Source organism: Macaca nemestrina, chromosome 10 (genome assembly GCF_043159975.1).
Source record: "Macaca nemestrina isolate mMacNem1 chromosome 10, mMacNem.hap1, whole genome shotgun sequence".
Lineage (NCBI taxonomy): Eukaryota > Metazoa > Chordata > Mammalia > Primates > Cercopithecidae > Macaca > Macaca nemestrina.
In genome coordinates this window covers 67,817,000-67,837,397 of record NC_092134.1, presented here as the reverse complement: position 1 = coordinate 67,837,397, position 20,398 = coordinate 67,817,000, and the positions used below count along the sequence as shown (strand labels likewise).

Sequence of the window (20,398 nt, the reverse complement as noted above, 5' to 3'; positions counted from 1 at the left end):
CCAGAATGTATTTTTTAAACTCTCAAAACTCAATCATAAAAACCAAACAACCCAATTAAAAATTCACTTTAAAAAAATGGGAGACATATTTGCACAGATTCTTCCCCAAAGAAGATCCAGGTTAAGCATCCCTAACCTGAAAGTCTGAAATTTGAAATGCTCCTAAATTTGAAACTTTTTGAGTACAACTATTCCACACCTGACCTCATGTGATGCATGCATGAAATTATTTAAAATATTATATAAAATTACCTTTGGGCTATGTGTATAAAGTGTATATGAAACATAAATAAATTTCATGTTTAGACTTGTGTTCCATCCCCAAAGTATCTTATTATGTATATGCAAATATTCTAGAATTTTTAAAAAAATCTGAAATACAAAACACTTCTGATCCCAAGCATTTTGGATAAGGTATATTCAACCTGTATATGAATGGCGAGTAGACACATTTTGTTAAGAAAATGAACATTAAAACCACAGTGAGATGCCACTGTTGACCAGTTAGAAAAACTAAAATTTAAAAAGACTAACCACATCAAGTAATGAAGATATGGAGGAACTGGAACCCTCATATATTATTGTTATTACCAATTTGGAAAATAGTTTGGCAATGTCTTTAAAAGTTCAATATAAACCTCCTATATTATCCAAACATTGTACTCCTAGATATTTACTCAAGAGAAAAGAAAGCATACGTGCATACAAGGACCCATATATGAATGTTCATAGCTGCTTTATTTGAGACAATCAAATGTCCATAAATAAGCAAATGTACAAACATATTGTGCTATATCTATTGTATGAAATGATAGTAATTTAAAGGAATGAATTATTTTTACCCACAATGATTTTGAGATAAATCTCAAAATAATTATTCAGAGTGAAAGAAGCTAAACCAAAAAAAGTACTAAGTAAATACATCTATTGTAATAGAAAGTGGGTTAGTGATTGCCTGGGAGGAGTGGGTAGGAAGAATAGGAAGGAGGGATTACAAAAAGGCAGGGGGGAAATATTGATCATTCATCCTTCAATTGATGTTCACTATCATGGTTGTGGCAATGGTTTCATGGACTTACACATTTGTCAAATTGTACAAATTCTACCAGTTTACCATTCATATTCATATCTCAATAAAGCTGTTTTTAAAAAACAATAAAATAAATTATTAAAAAGTATTAAGGAGCCCTATATAGACAGATAATGCTTGTTGGTTGCTTGCAAATTGGATTGAGACAGATTAAAAATAGAAAAACCAAAAGTTTTTTTTTTTTCAGTTGTTACAAAAGGGGTTGAGTTATTGATTTGATTCTCAGCTTGGTCGCTGTTAGTGTATAGCAGGGTTACTGATTTGCGTACATTAATTTTGCATCTTGATACTTTGCTGAATTCATTTACCAGTTCTAGGAGCTTTTTGGATGAGTCTTTAGGGTTTTCTGGGTATATGATCATGTCATCACCAAACAGTGACAATTTGACTTCCTCTTTACCAATTTGAATGCCCTTTATTTCTTTCTCTTGTCTTATTGCTCTGGCTAGGACTTCCAGTAGTATGATGAACTGAAGTGGTGAAAGTGGTCATCCTTGTCTTGTTCCAGTTCTCAGGGGGAATACTTTTAACTTTTCTCCATCAGTATTAATGTTGGCTGTGAGTTTGTCATAGATGGCTTTTATTACTTTAAGGTAGAAATCATAGACAAAACAAACAAATGGAAACACATCTCATGCTCATGGATGGGTAGAATCAATATTGTGAAAATGACCATACTGCCAAAAGCAATCTACAAATTTAATGCAATTTCCATCAAAATACCACCATCATTCTTCACAGAACTAGATAAAACAATCCTAAAATTCATATGAAACTGAAAAGGAGCCCACATAGCCAAAGCGAGACTAAGCAGAAAGAACAAATCTGGAAGCATTACATTACCCAACTTCAAACTATACTATAAGGCCAGAATCACCAAAACAGCATGGCACCAATATAAAAACAGACATATACCATCCTGGCTAACACGGTGAAACTCCGTCTCTATTAAAAATACAAAAAATTAGCCAGGTGCAGTGGTGGGAGCCTGTAGTCCCAGCTACTCGGGGAGCTGAGGCAGGAGAATGGCTGGAACCCGGGAGGCAGAGGTTGCAGTGAGCCGAGATTGCGCCACTGCACTCCAGCCTGGGCGACAGACAGAGCTAGACTCCGTCTCAAAAAAAAAAAAAAACAAAACAAAACAGAAATATGGACCAATGGAGCAGAATAGAGAACCCAGAAATAAAGCCAAATACTTAAGTCAACTGATCTTTGACAAAGCAAAAAAGTAAATAAATAAATAAAGTGGGGAAAGGATACCCTGCTCAATATTAAGAGCTTACCCCCACAGATTCAAGCTGCAATCTCCTAAATCACCTTCGTCATGAAACAGGGAGGAACTTTTGCCTTCATTTGCTATTTTGTCTTATTTCTCAATTGCTTCAAAACTTAGCAAGGAATAGGGTTATTATATATTAAGCTTTCTCAAAGGCTCCAGTAAATCTGGACTTCCAAGAGCCAAGCAGAGCTAATAGGTTCTCCCATTGGCCTTTACCATGTGGAAGAAGTGCATTAACTAGGCAGGAAGACATCCCAGAAAGGAGTTCCCAGCTGCAAATAAATATGGTTGTAGATTTTTAAAATCTATAATTTAAAAAATCTACAATCCTCCTGTGAACCTAAAATTCTGGCCTTTATTTTATGGTTTAACAGAAATTGAAGTCGAGGACTTGTTTTCATGTTTGGTCTATGCGAACGTTCATTGAAAATAAAGTTCTCTCCCAGCCTTCAGTTTACATCAAGTGTGGGGCTGATTGGCCATTATTAAAAAAACAACCACCAACAAAAACTTCTATTATTTGATCTGCTATCTTCAGGGAGCATCTTCCTTTTCAGTTTTACAAGCAAGTATTAAAGAGTTGGACGAAAAAAAAAAAAAAAAATTATTCAACCGGGTATAGTGGCTCACACCTGAAATCCCAGCACTTTGGGAGACGGGGTGGGTGGATCGCTTGAGCCTAGGAGTTGGAGACTAGCTTAGGCAACTTGGCAAAACCCTGCCTCTACAAAAAAAAAAAAAAAAAAAAAAATTAGCCTGGTGTGGTGGCACACGCCTGTAGTCCCAGCTACTTAGGAGACTGAGGTGGGTGAATCGCTTGAGCCTGGGAGGTCGAGGCTGCAGAGCTGTGTTTGCACCACTGCACTCCAGCCTGGGCCGCAAAGTGAGACCCTGTCTCAAAAGAAAAACGTATATTCTATTGAAGATCTTCTGACCATATGCACCATTTGTTCCTGCTGTGTAGGCCTCTGAAGACTTCCTGGTTCATATCCTCTGAGTACTGGTTTAAATCTTTCCTGAATTCATTCAGCTTCCCCATGTCTTTCCATTAAATCCCTTCCTCTGCTTAGGTTAACCAGAATCTCTTTCTGCTCATTGCAACCAAAAATGTAACTGATTCCTTTTGCTTAAATAGATATGCAAATCTTTCCATTTACCTCAGGAGAAGAAAAGGTGTATTTCTAGATTTCTGGTGAGTGACTACAATGACTAAATCTAAATAGAATGACCATTGTTTCCTCTTGTGAACCTTAAATTTTTTGGAGACTAGGCGGGAGGATGTATTGTAGTTCTCGAAATCCAGGCTGTTTAAATGGGAATCAATTTTTGGACATTCACTCCATGAAGTTTTTTGTATCTCAGGTGTTGACCAGGGTGCCTACCGCATTCTAGGCATAAAACCAAAGAACACATTCACCACATCCTTCCAGCAGCATTCACTGTTATGGTGGTGTTTTATCTTGAAGGCTAAGTTCTTTGATAGAAAAGACGTGAAGTGTTACTTTGCCTACTAAGACACCACGCATGGAGTTGGCATCCCTTATTGTCATCCACAGATGATCTTGCCTCACCTTGCATGCATGTTAAGTGAATTCAAGTTCTACTGTGTATACTGCTGACCATCTTGCAGTGGGCTGTATTTTTATGACCCACCTCTTGGTTCTACTTTCACATGAAAAAAGATAACTGAAATTCCCAAAAGCCAGATAATTTGAAATTCTACAGTAGTTTTGGAGATTTCCTTAAAAGAAGTATAAACAACATATGCCTTCAAGATCCAAAGCATCTGCTAAAAGCCTTTACACTTTACATCCTAATCTGTGAGCGGATTATAGAGTAATTCTCTGCCACTGGAGGATGGCTGGTACAGCTGGGTAGGCTAGAGATATTACAGTCTGCAATTCCTACCCTGGGGATTAGTAAGGGCTCTCTACGTGCATGTGGTTGAGAGCATTTTGTAAGAAGCTGTCTCTTTAATTTCTAATATGTGTCATAAGCTAGTTCCACTGTCTTTTATGAGACATTACAAATCCCAAATCCCATTCAATCAATGGGCACATTTTGCTTGAGACCATTCTGCAACTTGCCATCTGAGAAGTTCCTAAACTGTCAAGATGGCAGCAAGATTTCTACAATGCAATTCTAACTAGACTTTTCATTCCTTCCATAAGGTTATAGCTCTGAACAATGACTGCTTTCAGTTAGTCAGCATATGGCCAATAATCTCATGAGTTCATTAATATTCTAGTATTACGTAAAGCAGAATTCTTCTTTTTTTTTTTTTTGAGACAGAGTGTCTCTGTTGCCCAGGCTGGAGTGCAGTGGCACAATCTCGGCTCATTGCAACCTCCGCCTCCTGGGTTCAAGCAATTCTCCTGCCTCAGTCTCCTGAGTAGCTGGGATTACAAGCACCACCACACCCAGTTAAATTTTGTATTTTTAGTAAAGACAGGGTCTCAGCATGTTGGCCAGGCTGGTCTCAAACTCCTGACCTCAGGTGATCTGACTGCCTCAGCCTACCAAAGTGCTGGGATTACAGACATGAGCCACCATACCCAACCTGAAACAGAATACTTCTTCTCATGGTGAATGTTGAGTCTTCTAAATGATCAAAAGCAAACTATACATCTATCGAAGATACCCTAGTTTGCTTGCTTCAAGATAATTTGAAGGCCTCATCTAAGTATAGAAATCTCATAAAATGGGACAAATGATTTCAATCTAGTCTGTATACCTCCAAACTGTCATTAAAAAAAATACAGGTTCCAGTATTTTTAAAGTATTCATTGAAGTATACCAGTAGTTTTCGAGGATGGATTTGCATTGTCTGTCTTCTAGTTGTATTTGTTTGATTAAGAGACACTTTGGTCTCCAGAAAGATATTAAATGTGTGAGCATTATAGATAGAACTTGACTGCTTCAAAACTCCTCTAGCTCCCCTCGTCTACATTGCACCCTAAATTTACTGCATCCTGTGAGGTCAGCAAGGCAACCGGACCAAGTTTTCCCTCCTTTCCTCCAACTCCACTCTCATTAGCTACTATCCTCCCTGGAATACATAACACTAATAGTTCTTTATTGGCCTAGTCTATTTTAAGCCATCAACAAATGGACGCCACTCTTCTGAACCTCCTATTGCAGCAATTCCTCAGAATTGAAAAAAAAAAAAAAAAAGCCATCTGTTGTCTCAACTATCTGTGGAGCTAAAGTAAAGGCTTTAACTTAATGCTCTTCAGCAGAGCAATAGGAAAACATCCATCACCCAGTGACAGGTTAGGTCAACTGTCCCAACAGATCGATGTCTGCCATCGCACACATTAAGGAAACAGAGTTGATCACTCCAAGGATACAATAAAATCTCAGAACTTCAAGAAACTAAGAACTACTGCAAAGGGGACAGATTCCAGAATACAAAAGCTATTTTCTAATTGTGCATCTGGTGCATTCCAAATTCACATTAAACTTTCAGGCCTTGATGTTGCAGACTAGGTTATTGCTCTGAGGTACTAGATGCATTAGGCTTTTGACCTTTCAACTCCTGAGAATTAGCAAAACTTCTCTGATTGCTCACCCTGTGTGGGGGCAAGCTGGCTTTGAGAACCTAAATTGAAGGCCTGGAAAAGTGGCAAGAGGCAGTTCCATGACAGAACTGACATATTCAGGATTTCTGTGCGGCAGCCTCAATTGAATCACTCTCTTCTCTCTGACACTCAAACTTTCTGTCAATCTTGTTCCAATTTGGCCAGAAGAAAGAAGTCTCTATCTTTCCCACCACTGAACCTATAAACCTGCCTTTAACCTCGCTCATTTTCTCCACCTAGTTATGAAAAGTAATCACTGTTAATATTTAGTAAACATCTATTACATGACAGGCAATGTCCTAAGTACTTTACATATATAAGCTCATTTGGTTCTCAAATAACTCTGTGTGGTAAGTAATTATATTATCACCATTTTATTGGATGAGGTCACTGAATATAGAGAGTTTAGGCAACTTGCTTAGTCACACAGCCAGGAGGTCTCAGAGCCAGGATTCAAACTCAGGTATTCTGAATACAGAACCCATCTTACCTGCTGCACTGCACTGACTGAGGAGAGCCACCTACTGTGGATGAGTGCCTCCTCCTATGCTCTCATGCCATCCGTCAGCAAAGATTGACTGAGAACCCACTCTGTGTCTGGGCTAGGTTCTGGGATATAATGATACGCAAAAACAGATACTAAAGAGGTAGTCAGCCAAGCGCAGTGGCTCATGCCTGTAATCCCAGCAATTTGGGAAGCTAAGGCAGGCAGATCACTTAGGCCCAGGAATTCAAGACCAGCCTGGGCAACATGCCAAAACCCTGTCTCTACAAAAATTAATTTTTTAAAACAGTAGCTGGACGTGGTGGTACATGTCTGCAGTACCTGGGAGGCTGAGATGGGAGAATCACCTGAGCCCAGGAAGTAGATGCAACAGCGAACCATGATGGTGCCACTGCACTCCAGCCTGGGCAACAGAGTAAAACCTTGTTTCAAAAAAGAGATAGTTATACTAACTCATATGCAATGAATGAAAAAGTGAGAAAGGAATACACTATTAAGAGCACATATAATGAAAGGACCTTGCGCTAAACAGGGGAATCAGAGGAGGCTTCCCAGGAGGAGATATGTTTAAGCTGAACAATGGAGAATGAACGGAGATACCTTGGGCAAGAGGAGCAAGGACGGTCATTATGGAGGGAAGCGGGAGATGTCAAAGATGAGCCCAGGCTTGCAGTTGGCTCATCTAAAGGCCACTAGTTACTCACTCTTTTCTGAAGATGAACACATAAGCAATTTCTTGATCTTTACCTTTGACTGACAGTCCTTCATCATATAGTATTTTATATATTTTGTACATTTATATATTTTAGCAAAATATTAAAATGTATAATATAAATATGTATTTATACAAATATAAATATACACACACACACACACTCTCTCACACACAGCTCCATCCAAAAGAAGGAAACAAGAAAACCACCCTGAAACATGGAGAAATGGCATGGTGAAGGGGGAAAAGCAATGAATTAGGACCCAGAAACGCATAGGTTTAGTCCTGGCTGAGCCATTAGCTTACTGTTGACCTTGGCCTTGGTTTCTCCATCTTTAAGGTGGAGGTAGTAGTGCCTGCCTTAGTTCGCCCTCCAGAGTCACTGTGAAGATTAAATGCTATAATCTATAAGGGGGCAAACTTTGAAAACATTCTCATGCTTTGGCTAAGAGCTTTGGAAAGCACTTAGTTACGTGGAGATTCCAGGGAAGTTTCCTTCAGTTTTCTCTGCATTATTAGACTTTTTGTTGCAGAAAAGCATGTGTGCTTTGTGAACAAGGTTTTCAGAGCCTCCAGATTTCCTTAACAAGTACAGCACATGTTCCTGAGGGTATACGGTACACACTTCCCTTTTAACAACTGCACATTTCACTTAATGTTTAGTGTTTCTGCTTCAAAATGAATGCTACCCCATGGCTGGTGTGGGTGAATAGCCTGTACTGGTCTTAGTTCACTTTGTGTCAGTGATTAGCTCAGCTGAAATTGGTTGGGAAAGGAGGAGAATGCTGTTCAGCTTGGTAAAAATAAAGTACATTCTTTCAATAAAGAGGGAGTGAACAGAAAGCAATTGACTATGGAGAAGGCGGGTGGCCTAATAACCACAGAAGAGAATTTAAAGTTTGGCATTGGAGGCCACTGGCTTCCAATTCTAATGTGACATATTGAATTGTGTGACTTGGACATGCACACACACATACACGTGTGTACATGTTTATGTTTCTATACATATTTCTGCATGAATATGTAAATATATGTGTATTTATAATCATAATGCACTCTTTATAAAGTTCGAAGACTGAGCCATATTAGTGTACAGTTTTATAATTGAAGATGATTTTGTTATTTAAAAAATTGGAACTTCTACCTATTTAAAACTTATTTCTACTGTTTTAAGTGAAGATTTTTAGTTGTAAACAGCAGTCATTCTAAAGAAAAAAATTATTAAAAGGCCTCCACTTTTTTTTTGAGACACAGTCTCATTCCATCACCCAGGCTGGAATGCAGTAGTGCAATCATAGCTCACTGCAGCCTCAAACTCCTGGGCTCAAGTGATCCCCCTTCCTCAGCCTCCCAAGTATCTGGAACTACAAGCACACACCCCCACACCTCACTAATTTTTAAATTTACTGTAGAGTTGGATCTCACTATGCTGCTTAGGCTGGTCTTGAACCCTTGGGCTCGAGCAATCCTCCTGCCTCAGCCTCCCAAAGTGCTAGGATTACAGGCATGAGCCACTACATCCAGCTCTTAAAAGGCTTTTGAGTAGCTTGTGGAATTGCCAGGTGCCTTAGAGAAGATTCTGAACTCTATAGCCAGGAACAATGCTCAGAATCAAATCACAGAACTGTTCTGATGAGGACATCACAGCTGCTTATGATCCCTAGATTATATGGGCAGCTGCCGCCACTACCAGAGTCTTCCTTGCAATGCGAGCTTCTTGCAACATGACTTCTAGATTCCAAGTCTGCAATGGATACATATTACTGGGGGACCTGGGTCACATGCTCGTGCCTAGCTCTAGAGAAATTTGGGAAACAACAAGTATGTATGCAGCATTTTTAGCTTCTGTACTAGTTGATAACATGAGCTTCCACCAAGGATCCTAAAGCATGGAAGTCTTCAAATATGGGTAAGAAGTTCTGATGTCTATTGGACAACCAAAGAGAGTGACATTTGTGTACCGTGACAGAGTAGTGCTAATAGATGCTAATTCCAAAGATAAGGGGCTGAGCCTGGCTTCAGTCTTTAAAAAAGTATTTGAAAAAGAGAATCCACACAATGAATTCCTGGTTTTAGGAAAAGTTGCACAGTCTCCCAGGAATACCCTGACAGACCAGAGAAGTAAGAAAGAAATACAGCTCAGGCCTAAGGAGCAGATACTTCTAGAAAAGTTTCAACAACAGAAACCTGATTTAAAAAGAACAAAACAAAACAAAACATAGCCATTGATATAAAACATATGACACATATCTTAGTTGGACTCTCAAAACATTTCTCACTTCTCTACAACAAACAGTGCTTCCAAAAATGGTCCATCCCCTGTCTCTAGGAGATGAATTGGATTCAATTCATCCCATTTGAGAGCACGTTTGGATTCTTAAAGTTCATGTACCAAGCCCTTCCTGTGGACTGAGGAACTTCCCACCTTCCACTGTTCCATAATGGGGACGAATTTATTTGGTAAGCTGTAAAAAACTCCTAGTCATTAAATGAAGTTTGTTCTGCCTTGGGTCAAAAATAAAAAGGCCTATTGCCTCTTAAATTACCATGTCTGAGGTCATTTGTAGTAGCTCCTTGCTATTCTTGAGGGGGAAAAAAGTCAAGATCCTCTGCAAAAGTGGTAGTTGTGCTCTTTTAGGAGCCACCTCCTTGACGCTGGTGGGGAGGCTTAGTTGGGTGACGGCCCCAGCTAAGCAAACCTCTGGGAAAGCCCAGCATAGCCAGTGTGTCCTCATGCCAAGATCTTCCCAGAATGAGTCTTGGGAGGATTTAGGTCTCCGAGTGTGGAAAGCTGGGCAGGAGCCAGCACACCTTCTCCAGAGGCACAGAAACTTGGGAGCACAGTAAAAAACAGTCATTCTTTCTTTACCTAGTCTCTAGTCACCCTTTGGAAAAAAGATTTTAGTATCCATTTAACATCCCACAATTGCAGAGTGACCACCTGTCACCTCTCACCACAGATCCACAACCACAGTCCCCCCAGAGTCTCTGACAGAAGGTCCTGCTTGCAGAGGAAGCAATTCAGCAGGCCTTTGGAAGGCAGCCGAGCAGCAGCAGGAGGCCTATTAAATCCACAATTTTTGAATCTCAGGGTGGGCATTTTCTTGTGGCGTATTAAGTAACACACCTACTCAAGTTACTGTGTGAACTCAGTGGACAGCTGCCCTTTCAGTGAGAAGCGTATGCTTGCACTGTGCTGTCCCCACCCCCACCACTCCCAAGTTCAATCACAGACCCTTCAGAGATGTCTGGCCTGAGAAGAGCAGTGAAAATGGAGTAAAGCTTGGATGAAGATGTCGAAGGCCAGGAGTCACCCTGTAATGAAGAGCTCCAAATGCCTGGGGGTTCACCCAAGGGCCAGAACGAGAGAACAGTTGCATTTACCCAAATCTGCGATAGACACAGGTAGAAGAATCTGCTCAAAGTCGAAATGGCCTTTCTCACATTCGCCCTTGAAAAAATATGGGAGAAAGAATGAGAAATGGTGGTTCCGAGAATAGATTCTTGAGTCAAAATCATGTGCACTCAAATCACTTAAAGAATTGGCATGAACTTGGACAAATATTGTTTCATCTCTCTAAGTTTTGTTTTTCTCTATCATGATAAAAGTACTATGGCCGTGAGAAATAAATGAGATATTAAATGAAAAAACAGGCCGGGTGCAGTGGCTCACACCCGTGATCCCAACACTTTGGGAGACAGAGGTGGGCAGATCACCTGAGGTCAGGAGTTCGAGATCAGCCTGGCCAACATGGTGAAACCCTGTCTCTACTAAAAATACAAAAAAGTAGCTGGGCATGATGGCACACTCCCGTATCCCAGCTACTCAGGAGGCTGAGGCATGAGAATTGCTTGAACCAGGGAGGCAGAGTTTGCAGTGAACTGAGATCATGCCACTGCACTCTAGACTGGGCAACAGAGTGAGACTCTGTCTCAATAAATAAATAAATAAATAAATAAAATAAATGTAAAACAGGTGATACCTATAAAGCACATACTTTATGTATCAGTTATTTTAATGTTTTCATGGATAGTGGTTAGACTGGTGTAGTTACTATGTCCCTCTTTCCTCCACTTGGTAAATAAGATATATTTTCCTTTAAGGTAGGGTCATGTGCTGTTCATATTTAACATTTTTATTCTATAGTGTGTTTCTATTTAATGAAAAACTTAAAGGAAAACTTCACTGTGTGCCTCTTGCTTTGTGCATTGTAAAATGGATGCTGTCTTCATAGACACTCCCTTTCATCTGAAAGGGATTCTGATGGAACTAAACAAGAAGAATTCTATGTGAGAGGGAAAATTCAGAACCCGAAAAGGAAACCCAAAAAGAAGGTAAGTAAAGAGAGGGAGGTGTGTGGAAATACCATTTACTGATACACTCCTTTCCCTCCTCTATAAACCGAGTAACACTGACCAATATACAAGTGTCATGGAAATACGCATGCATAATGGAAGTGATTGTCAGACTTGAACAGATCTTACCTTTTCTTTCATTGGGCATCCCCTTCACGGCGTTGAGGCCAGCTTTCTGCAGTGAAGGAGAAGGGCATGAAATATAGATTGCCAGGCCTTTGGGGACTCTGAGGAATGAGAGGTACTTAATAAGGATGAAATTCATCCTGGTCTTATTACACTGCCTCTTCCATCTCTCATATCATGAAGTAAGTCTGGCAAGAGAGTAGAAGAAAGAAAGAATCAACTTAAATAATGGGGCAGGAAATCTGTTCCTGGGCAATGTTTTGGCAAGTTTGACAATAAATAAAGAGTGAGATAATGAGACTAGTTCAGTAATTCTCTGACTTTCTTGCCCTTTATCCCTTCAGAGAGCCTGTTTGGTCTCTCCCAGTAAGGGGAGAGCTGTAGGAATAGCTTTCCTTTGTTTTACTTCAGAAGGAGAATACGGTAAGGGAGACAAGAACAGACCTAGGAGGCATAGAAAGTGAACATGAAGAAAGGCTGGTGTCAAAGAAAAAGGGGCCTTTGGCAGATCTGTGATCTGGAAAAATGGGAATCGGAGGTGATCCTGTGGAAGGAAAAGCATCTACTAATGCATCAAATTTCTGTTCAGATTCTGAGAGCTCTTATTTCTTCAAACCTTTTGCAATTTCCCCACAACCTTTCGACATACTGTGACTCCCAACCTGAAAACATTTGACAACATGGGTTATATGAATAAGCAACAGAAAAACCCTGTGCTCCAAACTCGAGACTTTCAAAAGCTTTTGCTTCTGATATTTCCTACTTTAAAAAATAAATGCCTTTCTTCTTAAGGAACACTAGACAATGAGAACGGATTTCTAAATTTTAATTTGTTTTTAATGAAAATCCTATTCAGATGCACACTGATTCACAGGAGATCTGAAATGTCTCCAATTACTAACTTGGAATTTTAAGCAGATCTTAGACTCATAGACATCTAGACATGGGTGGTATCATAGAGGCCAGCTCATTCAGAGTCCACCTGTTGCAAGAATCCCGTGCATGTGTAACAATTGGATGGTAATTGACCTAGGCATGGAGAACTCAGTAATTTTCAATGCAGATCGTTCCTTTGTTGAGAAGCTATCATGTCAGAAGGTTCTTTATTATAGAGTCAAGTCTACCTCTGTTCCTTCACCCCAATGTTTACCCGTTGGCCCTAGTTCTGTCCTTTATAAGTTCACATCATAACTCTATAATTAATAACTCTTCTATGTAATTTCCCTTAAAATATGTGGAGACAGTTCTCATTTCCCTCATTAGTTTTCTCTTTTCCAGGTAAAGAGATGGATCCCATCTCTGTACTCATTCCTCAATTGATATAATTTCCAGACAATTCCCCATCCCCATAACTCTGTAGAAGTTTCTTTCTTCCTTCACTTTTTTTATTTTACAAGGCAAACTTTCCTAGAGGAGCAAAGAAAACATTCTTTTCCAAGATCTGATTGGGCTTAGCCATTTCGTACACATTATGGCATGTGATAGTGGACTATAAAAATTTTTATTGCTGTGCATTTGAATAAAGGATGACTGCATTTGTTAGGCAAGCTCTTTCCAAACAAGTCATAATAAAAACTTTACAGCATCCCACTTCATCACGTAACATTTTAATGCTGCTCCTTTTGTTTGGTTTTGGTTCTGGTTTTCAGTCCTTCTTCACTTTTTTCCCCCTTGAAGTATCAGAGTTATTCTGGAAATTCCCATGGAGAGTTTCAAGTTGGAAGCCTGGTCCTAAGAGGTCTTTTTCTTGAGACCCTCTCCTGGATTTGGACCATGAAACAGACAGAAACAATGATGCCATCTGCGTGGTAGGGCCCAGTGCAGTGCATGTGTGCAGTATAAAGTCAGTTTATATATGGTTTGAAATTGTATCCCAGGGTTTGGAAAATGCAGAAGTTTATGTGATGGATATCATGACCACACATGAGGCGTTGTGAAGATACATATGTATCTTAAAATATACTTATCTATAAGAATATACATATCTGTATATATGTATATTGGAAAGCTTTAAACTATCAAAGCCTTCAGGCAAATATTTTATGGCTATCTAATGGTGGGTATTTATAACTCAGCCTCTAGACTTCAGAAGTTGAGATTTGGCACTGCAAACACCAAGTAAATACCAGGCATGATTAGTGTAGGAACTTCATGCCATTGGCATTAAAAACAATTAAGATGGTCTTACTTTAAACATTTGTTCAAATGTATAGGAGAAGTACTAACATTTTTTAAAGCACCAGGGCTCATTTTAAGATGCCTTTCTCTGGGATTCTGATTTTAAACATTTACCTTTGGGCTTAAAAAATCTCTGTCTATGAAGAGAATAGGATAAGTTAAAAGACTTAAAGAAGTCTTTCCCTCTTTATTACCCACAGCCTCTCTTCAAAATATTATCAATATTTGTGGGTATGCTGGGAGTAACAGGATAAGCTGGTCAGTGTAGCTTTAGTTAGAGGGAAAAACTCTGTAACTACTTTAAGGTATCAAATGGGGAACAGTTGGAAAAGCAAGCTTGATTAAAGACAGCTAACATCATTTCAGGAAGGGGAGTCGTGCCTAACTAATTTGTTGGAATTCTTTGAGGAAATCGCTGCCCCAGAGAGCTGGATGGGGGAAGGGAGGAGATTATAGACTGAGTTTTTCAGAAAGTGCCCTACAGAATTCTCCACTGTTGGTTGAAATGTTTAAGGTCTGAAGTCATGGAAGTGTAGGACAATCGGCATATTGGACTAAAAACTGGCAAAAGGGGAGGAAAGAAAGGGTAACTATGGACAGAAAACAGGCTGTGTCAGCCTCGAAAACAGGATCATAAAAGGGATTTTTAAAAAGTGAGAGGATATTTTTAAAAAGAGGGAGAGGGAAGCTGTACTTGGCATTTGAACTGGAGCTTTCAGAGAACACTAAAGGTGTCCCTCTGGGAAGCTTATCTGGAAGGGGAGTGGGGAGTGGGGCGGGGGGTGGGGTAAGGAGAACAAAAGAGAGAATTCATCCATAAGCAGACAGATTCTTCTTGTGGGGACTTCCACTTGGAAGGGCACTGTATCATCACGTCCTGGTTGTCAGCCTGAGCTACATAGTACATTGCTTTTTTCTTGAGAGGCTCCAAAATAAATCCACCAAGCAATTCGATTTATTTAAACCCTAACGTAGCATGAACTCAGAGTGATCGGAATATGTTCCAATAGGAAACTACCTTTTTCCCTTTCTGAAGCTGTTTACAGATAAGAAAGAACATTAATAAAGCAGTATTTCATAGGTCACTGTCAATGATTTGATGCCCTGTTGCCTAGAGATGGACAATTCTGACCAGGAATTATATGGCCCTTGCTGCAGTGCCCCCCTACAACCCACTTCCCGCCCACCCCCCACTTCCCCCCTTTCCCCCCACTCCCTACTTCTCCCCCATCCCCCGCACTTCCCTCCCTTCAGCTTCCCCGGGATTTGAGTGTTCCTCTGCTTATTAGTGTCTCCAGCAGGTCCCAGGGAAGGAAAGCAAAGATTGGTCAAAGTTAGGTATTTGTTTTCAGGCCTTGTATACTTTCTACAAGACAAGGTGAAACTAAGAGTAACCAGTTAACCTTCCTTTGAGAGTTTTGTTTTGTAGGGTTATAGAAAAACAAATTACCTGCCCACATGTACCTCTAATAATCCCCCTCACAGATCTGGATAAAACATGAGTTTTCTCTAAAAAAGACAGCCAATTTAACCTTTGTTTAGAATCAGATTAACACATTTGGGGAAGGAGACCATCAGGAAAGTAAATTCTGATGAAAAATCGGGGGCAAAGAGGGAAAGGTTTTTAAAGAACCAGTGCTCAGGGTCCAGACAGGTAGCACTGATGAGCAAAGGGGTGAGTGCAAGAAAGGGGGGATGGGATGCCTGCGGTGCCTGCAGAGCCCACACCACCCAGGGAGAGGTGATCATCTCCAGAGACACCTGCAGTCTTGGGCTGGCTAAACCAACCCTTCTGCAGGCTGGATTAGGCCCTTAGACTGTATCTATGGGACTTCTGTGTTACAGCAATAGTTTCCAAACCTTTGAGGATGGGGACCACTTTTCAAAGTAAAAAATCTGAGATTTCCCAATATAGTTATGTCATATCCATTGATTAAGAAAATTTGCTGGGCATGGTGGCTCACAGCTGTAATCCCAGCACTTTGGAAGGCCAAGGTGGGTGGATCACTTAACGCCAGGAGTTCAAGACCAGCCAGGCCAACATGGTGAAACCTCGTCTCCACTAAATAAACAAAAATTAGACAGACGTGGTGGTGTCTGTAATCCCAGTTACTCTTGAGGCTGAGGCATGAGAATCACTTGAACCTGGGAAGTGGAGGTTGCAGTGAGCCGAGATTGTGCCACTGCACTCCAGCCTGGGCAACAGAGCGAGACTCCATAAAAAAACAAAAAAAAAGAAAAGAAAATTCATAAGAACAAAAAGTTTCGATGCATTATTGTAATGTGTGAAAATGAATTTCATGATACCCACTGAGCCAGGTGCTGCAAACATGAGATTAAAGATAGAATAGCCCCTCCCCTGGTCTAACAGGTGAAGTAACCAAGCAAAGAGGTGATCAACAAAGATTCTTGGTTGATATAAAAAAAGTGAGACATGGTGCTGTGTGGTCACATAGGAAGGGCGTCTAGCTAAATCTTGGCAGAGTTCAGCAACAACTTCTCCAAAGATGTGGCAACTTAGCACATCTTTGTGACTAGGTATAAGTGACATTTGGCCAGAACTTGGCATATGTGGGGGTATTTTAAGGAAGAGAGAACAGCATATGCAAAGGTTCTGTGGTGAGAGGACAGGTTTCCTTCCAGAAAATGAGCAGATCTGTACTCAGTACAGCTAGAATAGAGTGAGGAGAAAGAGAGAGAGAGAGAGAGAGAGAGAGAGAGAGGAGGAGGAGGAGAGAGAGAGTTAAATCTAGAAAGCAATGCAAAGGACAATCATTAAGCAATCTATATGTGTTATTCTCATGGCATATTTACATGGCTCTAAATTAAGGATTACATGACTATATAAATCTTAGCGAGCTGGCAAGAATTCCAAGGCTCCCTTAGGTTGGAACTTCACACTTTGGAAACAAAATGCACAGCAAAAAGAGCCATGTAGCTCAGTACTATAATAGTTGGTCAGGGTTGCCATAACAAAGGACCACCAACTGAGTGGCTTACACAATAGAAATTTAGTGTTTCACGGTTCTAGAGGTTAGAAGTCTGAGTCAAGGTATTAGCAGAGTTGGTTCCTTCTGAGTGTAGTGAAGGAAATATCTGTTCCAAGGTTCTCTTCTTGACTTGTTGATAGCTGTCTTCGTGTTTACATTGGTGTTCTGAACCCTGTATATGTTTCTGCTTCTAATTTTTATAAGGACACAAGTCATATTGGATTAGGGCCAATCCTAATGATTTCATTTTAACTTGATGACCTCTACAAAAACCCTATATCCAAAATAAGGTGACATGCTGAGGTACTGGGGGTTAAGACTTCAACATGGGAATTTTGCGAGAATCAATTCAACTCATAAGACCCAGGTTAAGTTGCTCAAAGAGGGCTGGGGGACCCAGAGCATTTGGTAAGCTGTCAGAGGTTCTTGGGTATCTGGAGGGCAGCAGGATGAGGACACACAGCAAAGGAGGAGGAGAGGAGCAAAGGGGCTACAGAGTCCAGACTTGGCTCTTTTCCTACTCTTGCCTTGATTTGGCCCAACTCCACGGTCCTTGAAAGGCAGGCTGTACCCAACCACAGGGAGTAATCATTGCTTTTTACAGATAAGGAAGAGGTTGAAGTCACTTCCTTTCTCTGCCTTTGTGCTGTCTAACAACCATCTTGCTAACAAAGCAGATCTCCAAATAAATTCCTCCCTCTTGTCATGGGAAAGCCTAGTCCAGACTCAATTTTGACTTTGGATCTTTGACGAGATTCACCTAATTAGAGTATTTCTCACAAGGGATGTGGTCTTCACTTCCTTGCCTCCCCAAACAAATAGTCTCCTTCCTTGGGGCTCAGCCTAACTTAGGCTGTCATAAGTTTGTACTGTCAAAAAGATCCCTTAGAAATAGCCACCTATCCATTCAATGTGGGCAAAAACAAATCAAATGAAACAAACACAAAGAAGGCAGATTCCAGTTCTGTATGTGGAGCTCCTCAAGAGAGGACAGTTCATAAAAATCAAACTACTTGAGGTGGATTTTGATATTTATTTTTTAGGGCTTGCTTAGGCACAACAGAATCAACATTTCTCTGTGCCTCTGTGGGCAGCATCTTATTAATTGTCCTGAGGAGTTCTCTGGAAAATGTCTGTTGATTTGAACCCTCCTATTATTTTTATTTAATTTCCAGATGTGCTCTGATGTTCTTTGGAAAATAAGCCCTCATGATTAATATCCCCAGCAATGTTCAATCAGTAAAGATTCTGGGACTATATGTGATATTTCTCCTTGTTCTGAGGGTCTACTTAATCTCCTCTCCCCACCTCCAACAAGAAATGGTAGTTCATTGTACAAGGTAAGAGAGGAGAATGCAAGGTTTTAAAAAATGATAGAATGGTAACTTTCTGAAAAGCAAGTGAGGTGGGATGGGTTTTCCTTTCCTTTCCTGGTGACTACTCATGATGGAGGTAAGACGAGATAAGAGGTGCTTTGCAAATAGAACTCAAGGCTGGGGAGGAGTCATCATTCTTTTAGAATAACGAGGTAAAGGGCAAATGCTAACTGGAGGTGAATTTTCCTAGTGATAAAAGCATGATTAAATTTTAGAGATTTCCCTTTGAGGCCAAAATTGCCTGGGAGTAGCTTGAAACCATAAGCAGGAAACTTGAAAATTGGTTTTCCAGCTTCCTGTCTGGCTCTCAACATACAATTCTATGTAAGAACGACTCTGTGAGCCCACTGCAAGGGAAGAATACTGTCAACCAAAAGTCATTCTCATCCTTATAATGTCATGAGCCATTGAGGTGGAGATTGTACTACTTGAAAGATAAAGTAGAACAATCAGTGGCAACACTAGCAAGGACTTACTACATGCTAGGCATTATACACATCGTTCTATTTAATGATCTTAATAACCTTGAAATGTAGCCTTAGAAAGGTAAAGAGATTTGTATAAAGTCTCTCAGTTAGTGACTAGATGATCTGAGATTCAACTCCAAATCTGTTTGACATCAAAACTGAAGGCGCTGGCACTACATTACATTAGTGTGGAATGTTTGCCAAATGCTTAGTCCTGATCATGGGAAATGAATTGTGGAACTTTTTAATTCATATGCAGGCAACTTTTTGCTATTCACAGAAGCTGTGTTCTATAAAGTTATCATGAACGCTGAATTAGTGAATACTGAACCACTGCTCCTACAGAAAAGACAGGGTTAAGTTCCTGCAAGATGCTGATCACATTTTTTTCTGCCAATCAGTGCATAACTTTGCTTTGTGTGTGTTTCTGTTTAAAGACACCTTATTTAATACATACTGTTGATTCATTAACATTGAACTCATGGCCAACACACCACTATAACTCATGCCTGAACATAGCTTATCTAATGCACATATTTTCTTCATAAAGTGCATCACAGCCTTCTTGCACTTAGGAATACCAGACATTTGGGGGCCATTTAGAACAGTAAAATCATCAATAAAAAACACAAAAATGCAAAAATTTTAGAATTACAAATACATTTTTGTGAGTAGGTAAATTTGTAATTACAGAATCTATAATATAAATAATGAGGTTTGATGGCTTACTGACATAGTTATTAAGCTAGTCTAGGAAAAAAAAATCCCACATTTTAGAGGAAAAAGGAAACATTGCTCTTTCAGCCTGAATGATTGAATGCAAAAACCAGATAATTGGTAAATACATGTTTTTTTAGGTTTTGCTCATTTAAATTATCTGGATTCAAAGATGCAGTTTTGGTTTATGGCATTGCTCCACACAGAAGAGGGTTTTTACCAAAAGCATTTACTTTTGAAGTTTTAAAATTTCCTTTTTAATTAAGTTCTTACTGAAATTTTCACCTCCTTTGAGAACAGTTCATTAAACAAACAATTCTATTAGCCCATTATTTAATTTTATTTTTAATTATTTTATCACTTCTCCCAAATGACCTAGACACTTGTTCTGCCCATTTCTGTCAAGAGCAGAATCACCAGCCCTGTCAACTCTCTCCGCACCTTGGGTGGAACACAGATCTCTGAAATCTCATGGAGACCAGCAGACCCAATCTTTTGAAATAATGGAGACCAGAGAAATTAAGTGCAGAATATTTGGTTAACTACTTACCTAACACACACAGTCACTTTCAGAAAACTCTATGAAACATGGAAATCAAGATGCTGAAAACTCAGAGAAGGTATTTACTAAATTTTTCCTTCTCCATATTTTGTTTTTATAACTGGTGACTGGTACTTGACCATAATGGTGAAGTAACTATGGAGAAGGATGTTTTTTGGAAAGGCTTGCCTTTCTTCGACTGACATGGATGGAGGAACACAATCTTATTTCTGCCTTAAGGCTAATGACAATCTTTTGATCCAGCATTCAAGGTTTTCCATGATTTAGACCCAGTTTTTCTTCCACTCTTATCTTCCACCACTGCCTCATTCAGAATCTCTTTGCCAGCCAAGTGGGTATTTGAAATAGATGAAGAATAAGGCAAGAACCATAACCTTTAGGAGTTTAGGGTTTAGTTAAGAAAATAAGACTAACATCCTTAAAAATGAATGATGTAAGAGGGTTATGTAATGAAGGTTC

General features: G+C 39.8%; 1 long non-coding RNA gene across 1 annotated transcript in view; it reads right to left on the bottom strand.

The window, feature by feature from the left end:
• The window catches only part of LOC139356718 (uncharacterized), an 81,740-nt gene that overhangs the window by 19,993 nt on the left and 41,349 nt on the right, over positions 1-20,398 (bottom strand). The window contains exon 3 of the long non-coding RNA XR_011609065.1: positions 7,056-7,165. This is a non-coding gene — a long non-coding RNA (uncharacterized lncRNA). The remainder of the gene's footprint in view (positions 1-7,055; positions 7,166-20,398) is intronic.